General features: G+C 43.3%; 1 long non-coding RNA gene across 3 annotated transcripts in view; it reads left to right on the forward strand.

The window, feature by feature from the left end:
- Nucleotides 1–486: 486 nt before the first annotated feature.
- Nucleotides 487–19,364, forward strand: part of LOC122559905 (uncharacterized) — a 36,579-nt gene continuing 17,701 nt past the window's right edge. For 2 of the 3 annotated variants that reach the window (XR_006314591.2, XR_015759595.1), the window contains exons 1-2: nt 487–974; nt 7,402–7,453. This is a non-coding gene — a long non-coding RNA (uncharacterized LOC122559905). Of the gene's footprint in view, nt 975–7,401; nt 7,454–9,710; nt 9,840–19,364 lie in introns of those variants that run through there. The other variant, XR_006314592.2, reaches the window with a different exon arrangement.

Below are 19,364 nucleotides of genomic sequence, written 5' to 3' on the forward strand. Positions count from 1 at the left end.
ACCATAAAACTGTCATAATCTTCGTAATAATAAAAGTTTTTAAGGGTTTTTTTCATTGATAGTGCAATGTTGATTTAAGACCAATGCAATGACCAATATTTACTACTCCCCTACATTGGAAGCTATTTGACATACACTTCAAACTCATAACAATTTACATTTAAATTGCATTTAACATAACAAAACATTCTGGATGTAGGTTTGCTTGCTGGGCCTCCGGGCGAGCTGAAGATGTTACCTAGTAGGGTGCCGAAACGTCTGGAAATGAACCTTTCAGCTCAGCGAGCACACCTACATCCAGAACCTCAACCTGAACTATAAATCTTCTCAAAATTCGCTAATAGCAAAACATGTCAAAATGTTTCATAGTTTCATGCCGAAATTAAGAAGCATCAGGACAGCAAAGAATCACAGACTCCCTACAGTCCAGAAAGAGGCAGTTTGGCCTATTGAGTCTGCACTGACTCTCCAAAGAACATCCCATCCTATCCCCATAACTCCCCATTTACCATGGCTAATCTACAGGGCAATTTAGCATGGCTAATTTAACTAAGCTGCAAAGAGTTTTACTTATTCATCACAAAATCAAATGTGAATGACGTCAAGGAATTTGGACAAATATATTTAGAGGAATGATAAAGTCATTAACATTGTGAATCTTTCACCGAAAATGTGGCAAACTAAAATCATTACATTAACCCTAACTTAACACACTGATTAAAAATGGGAAAGTCATTCCTAAAGTATAGGGGCAGACATGTTAGGTGGCAATTAACACGTCATCACTACCAATAAGACAACTTGACCTATCCTGCGCAAATCAGCTGATTAACAGGTAGAGTTCATGTAAGTTTCTTGGCAGATCAAAGACATTGACATTGCAATCGAGGGTCAGCTGATCAAAGACTGGAAGCTTCTGAGCCTTAAAGACCACCAGTCGAAGTTTACTCCTCAGAAGTACCAACAGCAAGAATGTAAGTGTCCTTTATCTTCTTGTAGCAGAGTAGAGATTGTTGGGTGAGAAGATTCAGAGAAGTGGCTTCCAGAGGTTACCCCTTTTCCGCAGTCGTGTCTCTGATTCCTCTTCCGTACAAACCCTTCCCAAAACCTAACAGGCTTGTCAATTTGCTCTCTAATCAGGAAACTAGACACTTTTCTCACCCTCCAGGAAGGCAGATTATCTGGGAGGTAGTGGGTTGAGTCATTTAAGTGATTATTAATTGATCACTTAAGGCACTTAGTTGTTGACACGTCGAGAAAATCCTCAATGGATCTTCTTGCCCAGTGCTTACTGGAGGGTTTGAGTTATAAGAATAGGCTGGATAGGCCACGACTTTTTTAGTGGAATGTAGGAGGTTGAGAAGTGACCTTAGAGAGGTTTATAAAATGAGGGGCAATAGATAAGATGAATAGCAAAGGTCTTTTCCCTGGGGGAGGGGAGTTCAAAATTAGGGGGTCATATTTTTAAGGTGAGAGGAAAACGTTTAAAAGAGATTTGAGGAGCAACTCTTTAAACACGGGGTGCCTCGTATGTAGTTGAATTAACTTACTGCGTTTTTATTTGGTAATAAATGTTATATTGGGGATTTGTAAGATCTTACTGTGCATTCTTGTGAAAAAGATACTTAATTAGTTATGTGAAAAGAAAACACTTGCTTCACATTTTGCAATGTTGCATTTTAAAGTGTATGATTGTTATGTACAATACCAAATAAAGTATCAACATCAAGATAAGTAGCAGCAAACCAGACAAATATGACTCCCATCTCGTATCTTCTGGCCCACAATGCCATCTAGAGGATTTAGGCTGATAATTAAAATAAATTTACTTGGAAAGTTTCTTTGAAAAGTATGCAAGGATATTAGGAACTGAGCTACAATTGTACATAACAGTGGAGTAGAAATAAGAAAACTCACCAGGTATCCCACTCACAATCCTTGCAGAACAATTCATCCTGTAAAATGTATAGATGATGGAGGTCAAGTACCCATCTTTTCCTTCGCTACATTGATGACTGTATCGGCGCTACCTCGTGCTCCCACGAGGAGGTTGAACAGTTCATCCACTACACTAACACCTTCCACCCCGACCTCAAATTCACCTGGACAGTCTCGGACTCCTCCCTCCCCTTCCTAGACCTTTCTGTTTCTATCTCAGGCGACCGAATCAACACGGACATCTACTACAAACCAACCGACTCCCACAGCTACCTGGACTACACCTCCTCCCATCCTGCCCCCTGTAAAAACGCCATCCCATTCTCCCAATTCCTTCGTCTCCGCCGCATCTGCTCCCAGGAGGACCAGTTCAAAATACGTACAACACAGATGGCCTCCTTCTTCAAGGACCGCAATTTCCCCCCCGACGTGGTCAACGGTGCCCTCCACAGCATCTCCTCCACTTCCCGCTCCTCCGCCCTTGAGCCCCGCCCCTCCAACCGCCACCAGGACAGAACCCCACTGGTCCTCACCTACCACCCCACCAATCTCCATGTACAGCGCATCATCCGCCGTCACTTCCGCCACCTCCAAACAGACCCCAGCACCAAGGATATATTTCCCTCCCCTCCCCTATCAGCTTTCCGTAGAGACCACTCCCTCCGCGACTCCCTTGTCAGATCCACACCCCCCACCGACCCAACCTCCACTCCCGGCACCTTCCCTTGCAACCGCAGGAGGTGCAACACTTGCGCCCACACCTCCCCCCTCACTTCTCTCCAAGGCCCCAAAGGAAACTTCCATATCCGCCACAGATTCACCTGCACCTCCACCCACATCATCTACTGCATCCGCTGCAGCCGGTGTGGCCTCCTCTATATTGGGGAGACAGGCCGCCTACTTGCGGAGCGATTCAGAGAGCACCTCTGGGCCACCCGGAAGAACCAACCCAACCACCCTGTAGCACAGCATTTCAACTCCCCCTCCCACTCCACCGAGGATATGCAGGTCATTGGACTCATCCACCGCCAAACCACAACAACGCGACGGTCGGAGGAGGAGCGTCTTATCTTCCGACTGGGAACCCTCCAACTACAGGGGATGAACTTGGACTTCACCAGTTTCTTCATCCCCCCTCCCCCCACCTTGTCTCAGCCGAATCCCTCCAGCCCGGCACCGCCTTCCTGACCTGCAGTCGTCTTCTTGACCTCTCCGCCTCCATCCTACTCCGACCTATCACCCTCACCTTGACCTCTTTCCACCTATCACATTTCCAACGCCCCTCCTCCAAGTCCCTCCTCCCTACCTTTTATCTTCTCCTGCTGAACACTCTCTGCTCATTCCTGAAGAAGGGCCTGTGCCCGAAACGTCGAATCTCCTGTTCCCTGGATGCTGCCTGACCTGCTGTGCTGTTCCAGCAATAAAGTTTCAACTTTGATCTCCAGCATCTGCAGACCTCACCTTCTCCTCAAGTAAAAATTCAGTCCAGTTCATTCGTGATGTCGTCCGCAGATTAATCTCTTCCTGACCACAACTTAGAGTCATAGAAGTTTACAGCATGGAAACAGACCTTTTGGCCCAACTTGTCCAGTTTTCACATTTAATCTCGTCTTATTTGCCTGCATTTGCTCCTTATCCATCAATTCCTATCCCATCCCATACCCATTCAAATGTTTCTTAAATGACAGAATTATACCCACATCTCCCACTACCACTGGCAGCCCATTCTTGACCCTCACCATCCTCCATGTGAAACAAATTGTCCCTCTGGACCTTTGTATCTCTCCCCTCTCACCTTAAACCTATACCTTCTAGTTTTAGACTCCCTTACCATGGGAAAAAGCTGTTGGCTAGCTACCTTATCTATGCATCTCATGATTTTATAGGCCTCTAGATTGTCACCCCTCAGTCTCCGACACTCCAGGGAAAAAAGTCCCAGCCTATCCAGCCTCTCCTTATAACTCAAGCCTTCCAGTCCAGCTAGTATCCTAGTAAATTTTTCTATTTTAATAATATCCTTTCTGTAGTAGGGTGCCCAGAACTGCATATAGTATTCCAAATGTGGCATTACCAATGTCTTGCTGCAATAAGACGTTCCAATTCCTGTACTCAATACTCTCGAAGAAGGGCCTGTGCCCGAAACGTCGAATCTCCTGTTCCCTGGATGCTGCCTGACCTGCTGTACTGTTCCAGCAATAAAGTTTCAACTTTGATCTCCAGCATCTGCAGACTCACTTTCTCCTGTACTCAATACTCTGATTGATGAAAGCAAGCATTCCAAAAGCCGCCTTCATGAACTTATCTACCTGTGACTCCACTTGCAAGGAATTATGAACCTATACCCCTAGATTTCTTTGTTCCAAATCACTCTCCAGGGGCCTACCATTGACTGTATGAGTCATCTGGTTTGACCTACTAAAATGCAACACTTCACATTTATCTAAATTAAACTTCATCTGCCACTCCTCAGCCCACTGGGCTAGTTGATCAAGATCTCACTCTTCTCCCGGATAACCTTCTTCACTGTACACAATATCACTAATCTTTGTGTCATCTGCAAACTAACTAGCCATACCTCCTAAATTCTCATCCAAATCATTTATATAAATGACGAGTAACAGTAGACCCAGTACCAATCCCCATGGCACACTGCTGGTCACAGGCCTCCAGTTTGAAAAACAACTGTCTACCACCACCCTCTGTTTTCTATCTTTCAGCTAATTTCGTATCCAGTTGGCTAGCTCTCCCTAGGTCCCATGAAATTTAGCTTTATTCAGCAACCCACCGTGCAGTATCTTGTCAAAGGTCTTGCTAAAGTTGAAAAATGTGGTGCTGGAAAAACACAACAGGCCAGGCAGCATCCGAAGAACAGGAGAATCGACGTTTCAGGCATAAGCCCTTCTTCAGGATTCCTGAAGAAGGGCTTATGCCTAAAATGTCGATTGTTCTGCTCCTCGGATGCTGCCTGGCCTGCTGTATTTTTCCAGCACCACATTTTTCAACTCTGGTCTCCAGCATCTGCAGTCCTCACTTTCTCCTAAAAGGTCTTGCTAAAGCCCATGTAGACAATGTCTACCATTCTACCCTAATCTACTTTTTTGGTCATTCCTTCAAAAACTATCCTAAATGAGTGCTTGGCTCTCCAAATGCCTGTAGATCCAGTCGCCCAAAATTTCCTCTAACAATTTATCCACCACAGATGTTAGGCTCACCAGTCTGTAGTTTCCAGGCAGCCTTTCTTAAATAATGGCACAACATTAGCCACCTTCCAATCTTCAGACACTTTACCTGTGGCTGTCAATAATACAAATATCTCTGCTAGGGGCTTTGCAATTTCTTCCTAGCCTCCCACACAATCCTGGGATACACCACCAGGTCCTTTTATCTACCTTAATGTGTTTTAGGACTTGCAGCAATCCATTTTATGTAACATCTACTCTCTTTAAGACATTAATATTGATTTCCCCAAGTTCCTTAGCATCCACACTTTTCTTGATGGTAAATACTGACGGGATATATTTATTTAGGATCTACCCATCTCTTCTGGCTTCACGTATAGACGACCTTGTTGATCTTTCAGAGGCTGTATTCTCTCCCTAGTTACTCTTTTGCCCTTCAGATACTTGTAGAATCTCTTTAGATTCTCCTTTTATCTGCCAAAGCAAACTCATTTTCCCTGTAGCCCTCCTGATTTCTCTCTTAAGTGTACTCTGTTGTCCTTTATAATCCTCAAGGAATGTATTTGATCCCAGCTGCCCATACATGTCATATACCTTCTTCTTTTCTTGACCAGGGCCTCAATAACTCTAATCATCCAGGTTCCCTATGCTTACCAGCCTTAACCATCACTCTAAAAGGAACATGCTGGCACTGAAACCTCACTAACTCATTTTTGAAAGCCTCCCACATACCAGACGTCACTTTGACTATAAACAGCCTTCCCAAATCAACTTTTCAAAGTTCCTGTCTAAGACCATCAAAATTGCCTTGCCCCAATTTAGAACTTTAACTTGTGGGCAGACTTATTCTTTTCCACAGTTATTTTAAAACTAATGGAATAATGATCTTTGGTCTCAAAATGGTTGGTTCCCCACTAACACTTCCGTCACTTGCCAAATCTTATTTCCTAAGAGTAGGTCAAGTTTGCCCTTCTCTAGTAGGGACATCTACATATTGCATGAGAAATTCTTCTTGAACACACTTAACAAATTTGTCTCCATCCAAACCCTTAACATTACGACAGTCCCAGTTAATGTTTTAAAGTTAAAATTCCAACTGATGCGTCCTCTACTTTTTGTCATTTACATAAATGAGTTGGATGCAAGCATAAGAGGTACAGTTAGTAAGTTTGCAGATGACACCAAAATTGGAGGTGTAGTGGACAGCGAAGAGGGTTACCTCAGATTATAACAGGATGTGGACCAGATGGGCCAATGGGCTGAGAAGTGGCAGATGGAGTTTAATTCAGATAAATACAAGGTGATGCATTTTGGGAAAGCAAATCTTAGCAGCACTTATACACTTACTGGTAAGGTCCTAAGGAGTTTTGCTGAACAAAGAGACCTTGGAGTGCAGGTTCATAGCTCCTTGAAAGTAGAGTCACAGGTAGATAGGCTAGTGAAGAAGGCGTTTGGTATGCTTTCCTTTATTGGTCAGAGTATTGAGTACAGGAGTTGGGAGGTCATGTTGAGTCTGTACAGGACATTGGTTAGGCCACTGTTAGAATATTGCATGCAATTCTGGTCTCCTTCCTATTGGAAAGATGTCGTGAAACTTGAAAGGGTTCAGAAAAGATTTACAAGGATGTTGCCAGGGTTGGAGGATTTGAGCTGTAGGGAGAGGCTGAACATGCTGAGGCTGTTACCCCTGGAGCGTCGGAGGCTGAGGGGTGACCTTATAGAGGTTTACAAAATTATGAGGGGCATGGACAGGGTAAATAGGCAAAGTCTTTTGCCTGGGGTCGGGGAGTCCAGAACTAGAGGGCATAGGTTTAGGGTGAGAGGGTAAAGATATAAAAAAGACCTACGGGGCAACCTTTTCACACAGAGGGTGGTACGTGTATGGAATGAGCTGCCAGAGGAAGTGGTGGAGGCTGGTACAATTGCAACATTTAAGAGGCATTTGGATGGGTATATGAATAGGAAGGGTTTGGAGGGATATGGGCCGGGTGCTGGCAGGTGGGACTAGATTGGGTTGGGATATCTGGTCAGCATGGACGGGTTGGACCGAAGGGTCTGTTTCCATACTGTACATCTCTATGACTCTACTACAAACCTATTATTCTTGCAGCTATCTGTGATATCTTTCCACATTTGCTCCTCCTGCTGACTATTGGGAGGCCTATAGTGTAATGCTATCAAAGTGATCTCCCCCTTTTTATTTCTCAGTTCCATCCACTTAGACACAGTGGTCGAATGTCCAAGTATGTCCTCTCTCAGTATTACCATGTTTTCTGTTTTTCAGCGGCAGCAGCAATTTGAAGGCGGGAGCTTGCACCAGGGGCCTGCCGGGAGCGGTGAGTCACTGATTTGTGCTTTTAAATTTGAAGTCAGAGCAGAGGTTTCTGGGAAAAGAGGGACTTCTTATTTTTATTTCCGTACTGCTATATAAGTCAGTGTATTCTCAACCCAAGACCTTACCTTTGTAGGGCCTCCCACCCAACCACCTCCTCTAACCTCAAAGACCGGGGACATATCAGGTAAGCATCTCTTTTTTACTTTGTGACTAGGGGACTAGCAGGGATGGCAGTGCAGGGAGAGCAATGTTCCTCCTGCATGATGTTTGAGGTCAGAGACGCCAATAGTGTCCCATCCAAGTACATCTGCAGGAAGTGCACCCAACTCTCGCTCCTCCAAGACTGTGTTAGGGAACTGGAGTGCCTCAAATCATTCAGGAGGCAGAGGCTGTGACAGATAGGAGTTACAGGGAAGCTTGTACAAGAGGGCACAACTACAAATTGAGGGGTGATAGATTTAAGACAGAAGTCAGAGGCAGAAAGTTGTAAGGGCGTGGAATGCTCTACCTGCTAAGGTAGTCAACTCAGCCACATTAGGGAGATTTAAACAATCCTTAGATAAACACATGGATGATTTTGGGATAGTGTAGGGGGACGAGCTGAGAATAGTTCACAGGTCGGCGCAACATCGAGGGCCGAAGGGCCTGTTCTGTGCTGTATTGTTCTATGTTCTATGATGTTCTCCCTGATGAAAATTGTAATTCCCCCTTCTCTCTTGCCTCCCCATCTATCCTTCCCATAGCATCTGTACCACAGAATATTGAGCTGCCAATCCTGTCTCTTCCTCAGTTTCTGTAATAGCAATAACATCCCAGTCCCACGTACCCATCGATGCTCTGAATTCATTTGCCTGACCTGTCAGGCCTCTTGTATTGAAATAAATGTAGTTTCACCCAGAAATTCCCTTGCTTCTTGCCATGTTCATGCCTGCTCTGTCTAGTACTAGGATTACCACACTGCCTTAACTATTCAACTTGTTTTCATTAACTTCTGTACTGTCCTCAACCTTCTCTTTCATCTCCCTACTGTTTTGGATCACATCCCCTGCCAGACTAGTTTAAACTCTCCAGAGTGGCTCGAGCAAATCTTCCCGCCAGGATATTGGACTCCTTCCAGTTCAGGGGCAACCCGTCCTTTTTGTACAAGCCATCTTTACCCAGAAGAGATCCCAATGATCCAAGAATCTGAATCCCTGCCCCCTGCTTCAGCTTCAATTCACATATTCTTCTGCCAGATCTGCTTACTCCTACTCTCGCTAACACAAGGCACCAGTTGTAGTCCAGAAATTACTACCTTTGAGGTCCTGCATTTTAACCTTCTGCCTAATTCCCTCGGATCACTCTTCAGGACCTCATCCCTTTTCTTACCTATGTTGTTGGTAGTACCAATGTGTACAACAACCTTTGGCTGCTCACCTTCCCATTTAAGAATTTCAGAGACATCCTCGACCCTGGCACCAGGAAAGGCAACACATCATCCTGGAGTCTTGATCACGGCCACAGATATGCCTTTCAGTACCGCTGACTAACAAGTCCCCTACTACTAATGCTCAGTTGCACCTTACCTGACACCAGTCTGCAGCAGGGTCCAGCAACTTCTCAAAGAAACACAGATAGAGAAGACAAAGTGCAATAAGGTTGTCAATACCTATAGGAACATATTGTATTAGGAAACATTTTAAAGGAAGAAAAGGGACAGAGCTTTCCAACGTGTGCCAACCAACACAAAATAATATGACAACTGCAGAATAGGAGACAATTTGTTGCAACTGCTACATGTATGTGTATTTCAAAGGAAATCCTGCATTTAATTCCACTGAGCAAAATATTTGATGAAACACTTGATATTAATCAAGATTGATAAAAATCACCTACACAAGCAGCCATGTATGGAAAGAAAGTTAATCATCCCAGATATTAGGCACTTACATGGTAACTTTGAAAACTCATAAAAGCTATCCAAATATGATTTAACAAAACTAAAAAATTAAAAAAGCATGCAGTTTGGGTTTTCAAAAGGTGAGCTGAAAATATACTCAAAGTTATGGATGTAGGTTTGCTCACTGAGCTGGAAGGTTTCTTTTCAGACATTTTGTCACCATACTAGGTAACATCATCAGTGAGCCTCTGAATGATGCACTGTTGGCATGGCCTGCTTTCTATTTATGTGTTTAGGTTTCCTTGGGTTGGTGATGAAATTGCCTGTGGTGATGTCATTTCCTGTTCTTTTTCTCAGGGATAGTAAATGGGATCCAAGTCAATGTGTTTGTTCATAGAGCTCCAGATGGAATGCCATGCTCCAAGGAATTCTTGTGCGTGTCTCTGTTTGGCTTGTCCTAGGATGGATGTATTTTCCCAGTCAAAGTGATGTCCTTCCTCATCTACATGTAAGGATACCAGTGAGAGTGGGTAATATCATTTTGTGGCTAGTTGATGTTCATGTATCCTGGTGGCTAGTTTTCTGTCCAATTGGACAAACTTTATTGTCACAACAATTTGGAGGCACTCATTTCTTCGACTTCAGAGCACAAAAGGATCCTTCACTCCTTCTTTCACTTTATACAGACATTTCTCATATACACCTGCTCTTGTCGATTCTCATATACACACTTTTCCAATTTGATTTTGCATCATCTCCCTCGTTGAACACATATTGACATGCATTCATGCTTCACCTTAAGTTTCATGCTAGGAATAGTCTTAGCTTACACTCTCCCCTACCATCAAAGAATGCTGATAATCACATTTGAATTGAATTGAATTTATTGTCACATGTACCGAGGCACAGTGAAAAGCTTTGCCTTGCAAGCAATATGTGCAATAGTTAAGTAGCATAGATAAGTAAATAATAGGTAAATAGCGGCAAAAACAAAAACACAGGTACAGGCAAATGTTAAGAGTTTGTGAGTTCATTCAGTATTCTAACAACAATAGAGTAGAAACTCTTTTGAAACCAATTGGTGCGTGTGTTCAGGCTTCTGTACCTTCTCCCCATTGGGAGAAGTTGTAGAAAAACATTGCCAGGGTGGGGTGGATCTTTGAGAATTCTGACGGCCTTTCCTTGACAACGGGCCTGGTAGATGGATTCTAAAGATGGGAGGTTGGCCTTTGTAACAGTCCTGGCTGAGTTCACCACTCTCTGTAACTGTCTCCAATCTTGAATAGTACAGTTACCAGGAGAAAGTGAGGACTGCAGATGCTGGAGATCAGAGCTGAAAATGTGTTGCTGGAAAAGCGCAGCAGGTCAGGCAGCATCCAAGGAGCAGGAGAATCGACGTTTCGGGCATGAGCCCTTCTTCAGGATTCCTGAAGAAGGGCTCATGCCCGAAACGTTGATTCTCCTGCTCCTTGGATGCTGCCTGACCTGCTGCGCTTTTCCAGCAACACATTTTCAGCTCTAATACAGTTACCATACCAGGTAGCGATACATCCAGACAGAATGCTCTCGATGGCGCACCTATAAAAGTTGGCAAGGATATTTGCCATCATTCCAAACTTTCTCGGCTGCCTGAGGAAGAAGAGATGTTGTTGTGCCTTTGTAACCAGTGCGTCCACATGAACAGTCCAAGAAAGCTTGTTGTGGATGACCACTCCCAGGAGTTTGACACTCTCCACTTGTTCCACCTCTGTGCTGTTAATATGTAGGGGGGCATGAGTACTATCCTGCCGAAAGTCAATAATGAGTTCCTTGGTTTTGCCAGCATTGAGAGCTAGGTTCTTCTCAGTGCACCATTTTTCCAGGTCTTCTCCCTCCCATCAGTAGTCTGTTTCATCGCCATCTGAGGTTCGATCGAATATGGTGGTGTTGTCAGCAAACTTGTAATTGGCATTAGTCTGGTATTTGGTGACACAGTTATGGGTATACAGTGGGTACAGTAGGGGCCTAAGAACGTACCCCTGGGGGGCTCCAATGTTGAGTGTTAGTGAGGATGAAATAATGTTCCCAATCATCACTGATTATGGCCTGCGGAAAATGAGGATCCAGTTGCAGAGGGTGGGGCTTAGTCCGAGATCACTAAGTTTAGTAATCAATCTCACAGGGATAATAGTGTTGAAGGCTGAACTGTAGTCAATGAGTAGGATTCTTACGTAGCTGTTCTTGGTGTCAAGGTGTTCTAGGGAGGAGTGAAGTGCAAGTGATATGGCATCTAACGTGGATCTGTTGGTCTGATAGGCAAATTGGAGTAGGTCAACAGTAGTAGGGAGGCTGGAGTTGATTAATGCCATGACCAGCCTTTCAAAGCACTTCATGACCACTGAAGTTAGGGCCACTGGGCGGTAGTCATTGAGATATGCTGCATGAGCCTTCTTAGGTACAGGGATGATGTTGGCCCTCTTGAAACAGGCAGGGACAGTGGGGCCTGCTGCAGGGAAAGGTTGAAGATGTCCAAGAAACCTCTGCCAGTTGATTTGCGCATGCTCTGAGTGCACGGCCTGGTACTCCGTCTGGTCCCAAAGTTTTTCTTGGATTCACACGAAGGAAAGCTGATCTGACCTTTGATGCAGAGACTGTTGGGATAGGTTTATCAGGACTTGTCTGAATAGGTGTTACCTCACTGCCGAAATTCTGCTCAAAGCAAGCATAGAAGGCGTTGAGACGATCTGGGAGGAATGTGTCATAGTCTGCTATCTTGCACTGTCTCTTTTTAGAACCTGTGATGTCATCAGTCCATGCCATAGTTGCCAGATGTCTGTCTGGGTCTCTGGTTTTGATCAGTATTGGTCTTTTCATGCCTTTTCATGCCTTACTCTCTTCTTCGCATCATATTCATCACCATCTCCTTTATATTTTTTCTCCCCACCCCTTAGTTTATGCCGGTATCTTTACTGCTCATCTCGGTTCTATGCTTTAGACTTCAACACAGATTTCAGCTCCAACATAATGTTCAAATAAAAGCAATGGCCTGGGGATACTGGAATAAAAACAGAAAGTTGTGGGAAACTCAGTGAGTCTGGCAGCATCTATGAGAGAAAAATAAAACTAACACATCAAGTCCAATATAATGGCTTTTCAGAATGTAAAGTTTTGAAGAAAAGTCATATTGGACTCAAAATATTAGCTCTCTTTCTTTCTCCATTGATGCTGCCAGACCTGCTGAGTTTCTCCAGAATTTGCAGTTTTAATTGCAATGTAATACATATTGACCAGTGGCTGGAATTCAGTTTTTATTACAATCAGGAATTTCATCAACATTGTCTAGTGCAATTCTAGCCTTTGGCATATCAGCTGCAGCAAGTGCTAAGGACTGGCAACGAGAATGTGGAACAGATCTGAACAGAGGCAAACAATTTAACTTATACCAGGAAAAATATCCACGACTATTTTCTTTTTGTTCAATTCAATATATTTTTCACTTAAAGTTTTCAGAATGACAGAGTATTGATTAGAGAACATCTTGATTAAACTATACAAAGTTCTGAACACCGAAGTGTTGTGTCCAATTACAGTCATAGAGAGTCACAGAGATGTACAGCATGGAACCAGACCCTTTGGTCGAACTCATCCATGCTGACCAGATATCCTAAATTAATTTAGTCCCATTTGTCAGAATTTGGCCCATATCCCTCTAAACCCTTCTTATTCATATACCCACCCAGCTGCCTTTTAAATGTTGTCATTGTACCAGGCTCCAACACCTCCTCTGGCAGCTCATTCCATATGTGCACCACCCTCTCACCTTAAGCCTATGCCCTCTAGTTCTGGATTCCCCCATCCCAATGAAAAGACATTGTCTATTTATCCTAACCACGCCCCTCATGATTTTATAAAACTCTATATGGTCACACCTCAGCCTCTGACATTTCAAGGAAAATAGCCCCAGTCTTTTCAGCCTCTCTCTGTAGCTCAAACACTCCAATCCTGGAAACATACTTATAAATCTTTTCTGAACCCTTTCACGTTTCACAACATCCTTCCTACAGCAGGAAGACCAAAATTGCATACAGTATTCCAATTGTGGACTAACTAATATCCTGTACATTCGCAACATGACCTCCCAACTCCTATACTCAATGCTCTGACCAATAAAGGAAAACATACCAAAAACTTTATTCATTAACCTATCTATCTGTGACTCCACTTTTAAGGAGCTATGAACCTGCACTCCAAGGTTTCTTTGTTCAGCAACACACCCCAGAACCTCACCATTAAGTGTATAAGTCTTGCCCTGATTTACCTTTCCAAAATGCAGCACCTCACATTTACCTAAATTAAACTCCATCTGCCACTCCTTGGCCCATTGGCCCATCTGATCAAGATCCCATTGCACTCTGAGGTAACCTTCTTCGTTGTCCACCACACCTCCAATTTTGGTGCCATCTGCAAACTTACTAACTCTACCTCCTGTGTTCACATCCAAATCGTTTTTACAAATGACAAAAAGTGTGGATCTAGCACGGATCCTTGTGGCACACTACTGCTCACAGGCTTCCAGTCTGAAAGACAGCCCTCCACCACACCCTCTGTCTTCTACCTTCGAGTCAGATCTGTATCCAAATGGTTAATTCTCCCTGTATTCCATGTGATCTGACTTTGCCAACCAGTCTACCATGAGTAAACTTGTCAAACACCTTACTGAAGTCCAGATAGATTACGTCCGCAGCTTTGCCTTCATCAATCCTCTTCATTACTTCTTCAAAATCTCAATCAAGCTCATATTAAACCATGTAATAATTCTTTAAATGCTAGCCATTGCCTGTCTCACATCATACCTTTCAAGTAGCTTCCCAATCTACTACAGTTAATTTTTCCCTTTTATTTTGTTTAGATTTAAGATCCTAGTTTCAGATTACAGTGCATCACTTACAATCTTAATGTAGAATTCCACAATATTATGATCAATTAACCCTTTCTCACTGCACAATATTGGACACTACCAGTGTTTCCTCAACATAGTATTCTAGAAAACATTCTTGTTATGCTTTCAGAAATTTGGTCTCCACAGCATTAGCATGAATATGGTTTACCTAAACTATATGTAAATTGCAGTTCCCCATAATTACTGTATTTCCTTTGCTACATGCATCTCTACTTTTCTGATTGGTGAGCTATAAACTCCAACCAAAATGCTGCCTCTTTTTTTATGAATTCCACTAACTGTTTTGTTCTCAGGATCTAAGATCCTCTCTCATTAATGTCTTGACCTTTACTAACAGTGCTATATACCTGTTTCTTTTTAGTACACACTTTCTAAATGTTGAATACCCTTGATAATTCAGACTGCAGCCACATCTGTGTAATCACAATTAGGCTATGAGTATTTACTTCAATTTGTACCATCAATTCATCTACCTTGCTAAGAATGCTGTGGACTTTAAGATAGTGTGCCTATATTACAAATAGTCATATCTACTAGCGCATTCCTATGTTTGTACCCACTGTCCCTCTCTCCCCAACTCTAATTGCCTTATTGCTTTTTGCTCTCTTGCTTTGCCCTATCCCTCTTTTTAAGGACAGGCAATAATGTAGTGGTATTGTCACTGGATTAGTAAGCCAGACACACAGATAATGTTCTGCAGTCCCAGGTTCAAGTCCTACCATGACAGAAGTCAATAAGCTTTTGTGGAATTAAAAGTCTAACTATGATCATAAAACCAGTGTGGATTGTCATAAAACCCATTTGGATTTTAGGGAAGGAAACTTGTCATTCTTACCTGGCCTGGCCTACTTGTGACTGTAGACTCAGCAATATGGTTGACCTTAAATGCCCTCTGAAATGAACTATGAACCACTAAAATATCTCAAAAAAGGAATGAAACTGGGTGGACCATCTGGCATCAAACAACACACTAGAAAGACAACAGCTCTGCCAGCTGGTCCTGACTAACATTTGGGGACTAGTGTCAAAAATGGGAGAACTGTCTCACAGACTATTCAAGCAACAGCCTGACATCGTCATACTCATGGAACCTTCCTTTCCACACAACATCCCAGACATCATTATCACCATCTCAATGTAGGAGCTGTCCCATTGGCTGGACAGATTCAGCAAAAGTGATGAGATAGTGCTATCCAGATGGAATAGAGTTATCAACATTGACTCTGGACCCCATCAAGTCTCATGGCATCAGGTTAAACATGGATAAGAAAAGAAAATATAAAACTGTGGATGCTGGAAATCAGAAAAGAAAACAGAAATTGCGGGCCTAAATTCAGGTCTGGCAGCATCTGTGAAGAGAAAGCAGAATGAATGTCTAGCGTCCAATGATCCTTCTTCTGAACTGATTTAAGATAGGAAATTGTTGCTTTTTACAGTAAAGATGGAGTGGGGGGGGGTGGGGGGCTGGGGAAGAGTAAACAATAGGTGGAGGTGAAACCCAGAGTGAAAAAAAAGCAGTAAGATGAACAAAGGAATCAGTAAACATCAGCCTGGAGGAATCAAAAGCTGCTAACTAGAAGTATTATCAGTCAGCAATGTGGTAGCAGTTGTGGTAGCAGCCCATGTGTTGACAATGTGGTAAGGATATGGGAGAAGGTGCTCAGGCCCTCAGATTATTGAATTCAATATTGAGTCCTGAAGACTGTAGTGTTTCCATGTTGAAAATGAGATGCTGTTATTCTGACTTGTGCAGAGCTTCACTGGAGCACTGCAGCAAGCCCAAGACAGAGATGATTGGACAGGGAACACAATAGTGTGTTGAAGTGGCAGGCAACAGCAAGGTCAAGATCAGTTTTGTGGACAGAATGTAGGTGCTCTGTAAAGCAGTCACCCAATTTGGGTTTTGTCTCCTGCAGGAAACCAGGACAATGAAGCCTCTTGCTGATAACCACAGAATTCAACCTCCTCCACCAATACATCACCCCTGAATCCTCCACACTGACCACTATTTAGTGGAAACACTAAGGGTGATAAGAGCCCAGAATGTAATCTGGCTAAATGATTTCAATGTCCATCAGCAAGACTGGTTCAGCAGCAATAACACCAAACAGGTTGTCAAGTTCTAAAGAAAATAACTGCTACGCTGGGTTTGTAGCAGATGATGAGGGACCCAACAACAGCAAAATCATACTTGACCTCATCCTTACTAATCTGCTTGCTGCAGAGGAATCTGTTCATGACACTATTGGTAAGAGTAACCATCACACAGCTCTGTGGAAGTCAATTCCTGCCTTCAAATTTAGAATAGTTTGCATTGTGTTGTGTGACATGATCACCGTGCTAAATGGGACAGACATCAACCAGATCCAGCAAAACAAGAAAGGGCACCCATCAAGCATTGTGGACCATCAGCAGTAGCAGAATTGTATACAGATGCAGCCTGCCACCTTAAAGCCTGTCATATCCCCCACTTTACCCCTTACCATCAAATCAGGAGATTAATAGTAGTTCAATGAAAATTGGAGGAGGGCATATTAGGAGCAACACCAGCTATATCTAAAAATAAGATATCAATCTGGTGAAGCTGCAGGCCAGAATTTTTCACATGTAATCTAATCAAAAAACAAGCAATAATCAAGGCTAAGCAACTCCAAAGCCAATAGATCAGATTGAGGCTCTGCAGTCCTGCCACATCCAGTTGTACAATTAAACAATTCACTGGAGGAGGAAGCTCCACAAATGTCCCTATCCTCAATAATGGATGAGCTCAGCATATCAGTGCAAAAGATAAAGCAGAAACTGTCGCAGCAATCTTCAGCCAGAAGTGCTGTCTGGATCATCTACCTTAGTCTTCTGCAAAGGGCCCCAATTTACAGATTTCAGTCTTCAGCCATTTCAGTTCATGATACATGATATCAAGAAATGGTAGAAGCACCTTTTATTGACCAATGTTCTTCTAATTTTCTAATCAGCTGCATGGGTCTCCAAGACCCACAGATGGCAATGACTTTGGAACTGGAACTCAATGCCGCAGTCGGAATGCAAACATGATCACTGTTCATGTAACATCAGGACAGCTGTGCACATGCACAACCATGCAGCCAAGAGGGAACACTGGCCCTGAAAAGATTCCCCACAATAGCACTGAAGACGTACTTCGGAGTTTATCATTCCCCTGTCCAAGCTGTTTCAATACAACAATACTGCCATCTACTTGACAAGACAGGAAATTACACAGATTCTGGATCAGTGGTGCTGGAAGAGCACAGCAATTCAGGCAGCATCCGAGGACAGGCAAAATCGACGTTTCGGGCAAAAGCCCTTCATCAGGAATAAAGGCAGAGAGCCTGAAGCGTGGAGAGATAAGCTAGAGGAGGGTGGGGGTGGGGATAGAGTAGCATAGAGTACAGGCACTGAGGAAGCAAATGTGGCTGTAGTAGCGGGTTTGTTTCAGGACATGGTTGAAGAGCTTCAGGGCAGAGGAAATGACCTGGGAATTGCAGTGGGAGAGAGACTCCCTGAGATTCTTGTAGAGAGAGGAGGAAAACTTCTTCAAGGCAGGCATTCTTGCAAGAGGATTCGCAGTAGGGTTAAAATCAATGAGGTAAAAACAATGACTGCAGATGCTGGAAACCAGATTCTGGATCAGTGGTGCTGGAAGAGCACAGCAATTCAGGCAGCATCCGAGGACAGGCAAAATCGACGTTTCGGGCAAAAGCCCTTCATCAGGAATAAAGGCAGAGATCCACGCTTCAGGCTCTCTGCCTTTATTCCTGATGAAGGGCTTTTGCCCGAAACGTCGATTTTGCCTGTCCTCGGAAATTACACAGGTATGTCCTATACACAAAATGTCGGCCAAATCTAAACCAGCCAAATACTGTCCCATCAGTCCATCAACAGTACTGTCAAGCAAAACTTGCTCAGCAATAACCTGCTCATTGATGCTCAGGTTGGATTCCACTAGGGCCATTTAACTCTTGACTTCATTACAGCCTTGGTTTAAACATGGACAAATGAGCAGAATTCCAGAGGTGAAGTGACAGTGACTGCTGTTGACTAGGTTGGAATTTAACCACAGTCTTGAAATCCTAACAAAACACAAGTCAATGAGAATTAAACTCTATGTCATTTGGAGTCATACCTGGCACATAGGATGTTGGTGTGGTTGTTGGAGATCAGTCATCTTAGCCCAAGGATATCTCTATAGGAGTTCCTTATGGCAGAGCAATAGATCCAATCATCTTTTGCTGCTTTATTAAATACCTTCTCTCTGTCATAGGGTCAGAAATGGTGATATTCACTGATGATAATGTTCAGCATAATGATCAGCACCATTTGTGACTCCTCAGATTCCAAGGCAATTGTGTCCAAATGCAAGCAAGGCTTCCATGATATCCGAGTTTGGGTTGACAAGTGGCAAGTAATATTTACACCACATAGTTTCCAAGCATTGACCATTTCCAGTAAGTAAGAATCTTAACAACTGCCCTTTGATATTCATGGCATTACCATGGCTGAATTCCCACACTATCAACATCTTTGGGGTTGGCATTGATTAGAAGCTGATGTGAACTGGCCATACAAATATCATGGCTACCAGAACAAGTCAGAAGCTAAGTTACCAAGTAATTTACCACCTGATCCTCCAAAGCCCATCTCTAATTACAAAGCACAAGTCAAGAATGTGATTGAACATCGCCCACTTGCAGTTAAGAGTTATTTGCCTGGATGAGTGCAGTTTCAACAACACTCAAGAAGCTGACACCAACCATGACAAAGTAGCCTGCTTGATTGGCACCATATTCACTCTTTCCACTACTGATACTCAGTAGCAGCAACATGCACCATTTGCAAGATGCACTGTAGAAATTCACTGAGGCTCCTTAGACAGAACCTTACAAACATATGACCATGTAGAAGTTCAAGGGCAGCAGATAAATGGGAAGAAACCACCTGCAAGTGCTTTTCCAGGCCATGTGCCATCCGGAATTGGAAATTTATTGCTGTTTCTTCAGTATTACATAATCCTTGAACTCCTTCTCTAACAGCATTATGGGTATGCCTACACCAATGGACTCCAACAAGAAGGCAACT

The sequence above is a fragment of the Chiloscyllium plagiosum genome, unplaced genomic scaffold (genome assembly GCF_037043375.1).
Source record: "Chiloscyllium plagiosum isolate Xiang-an unplaced genomic scaffold, Cpla_swu_hap1 HiC_scaffold_15, whole genome shotgun sequence".
NCBI classification, from domain to species: Eukaryota; Metazoa; Chordata; class Chondrichthyes; order Orectolobiformes; family Hemiscylliidae; genus Chiloscyllium; species Chiloscyllium plagiosum.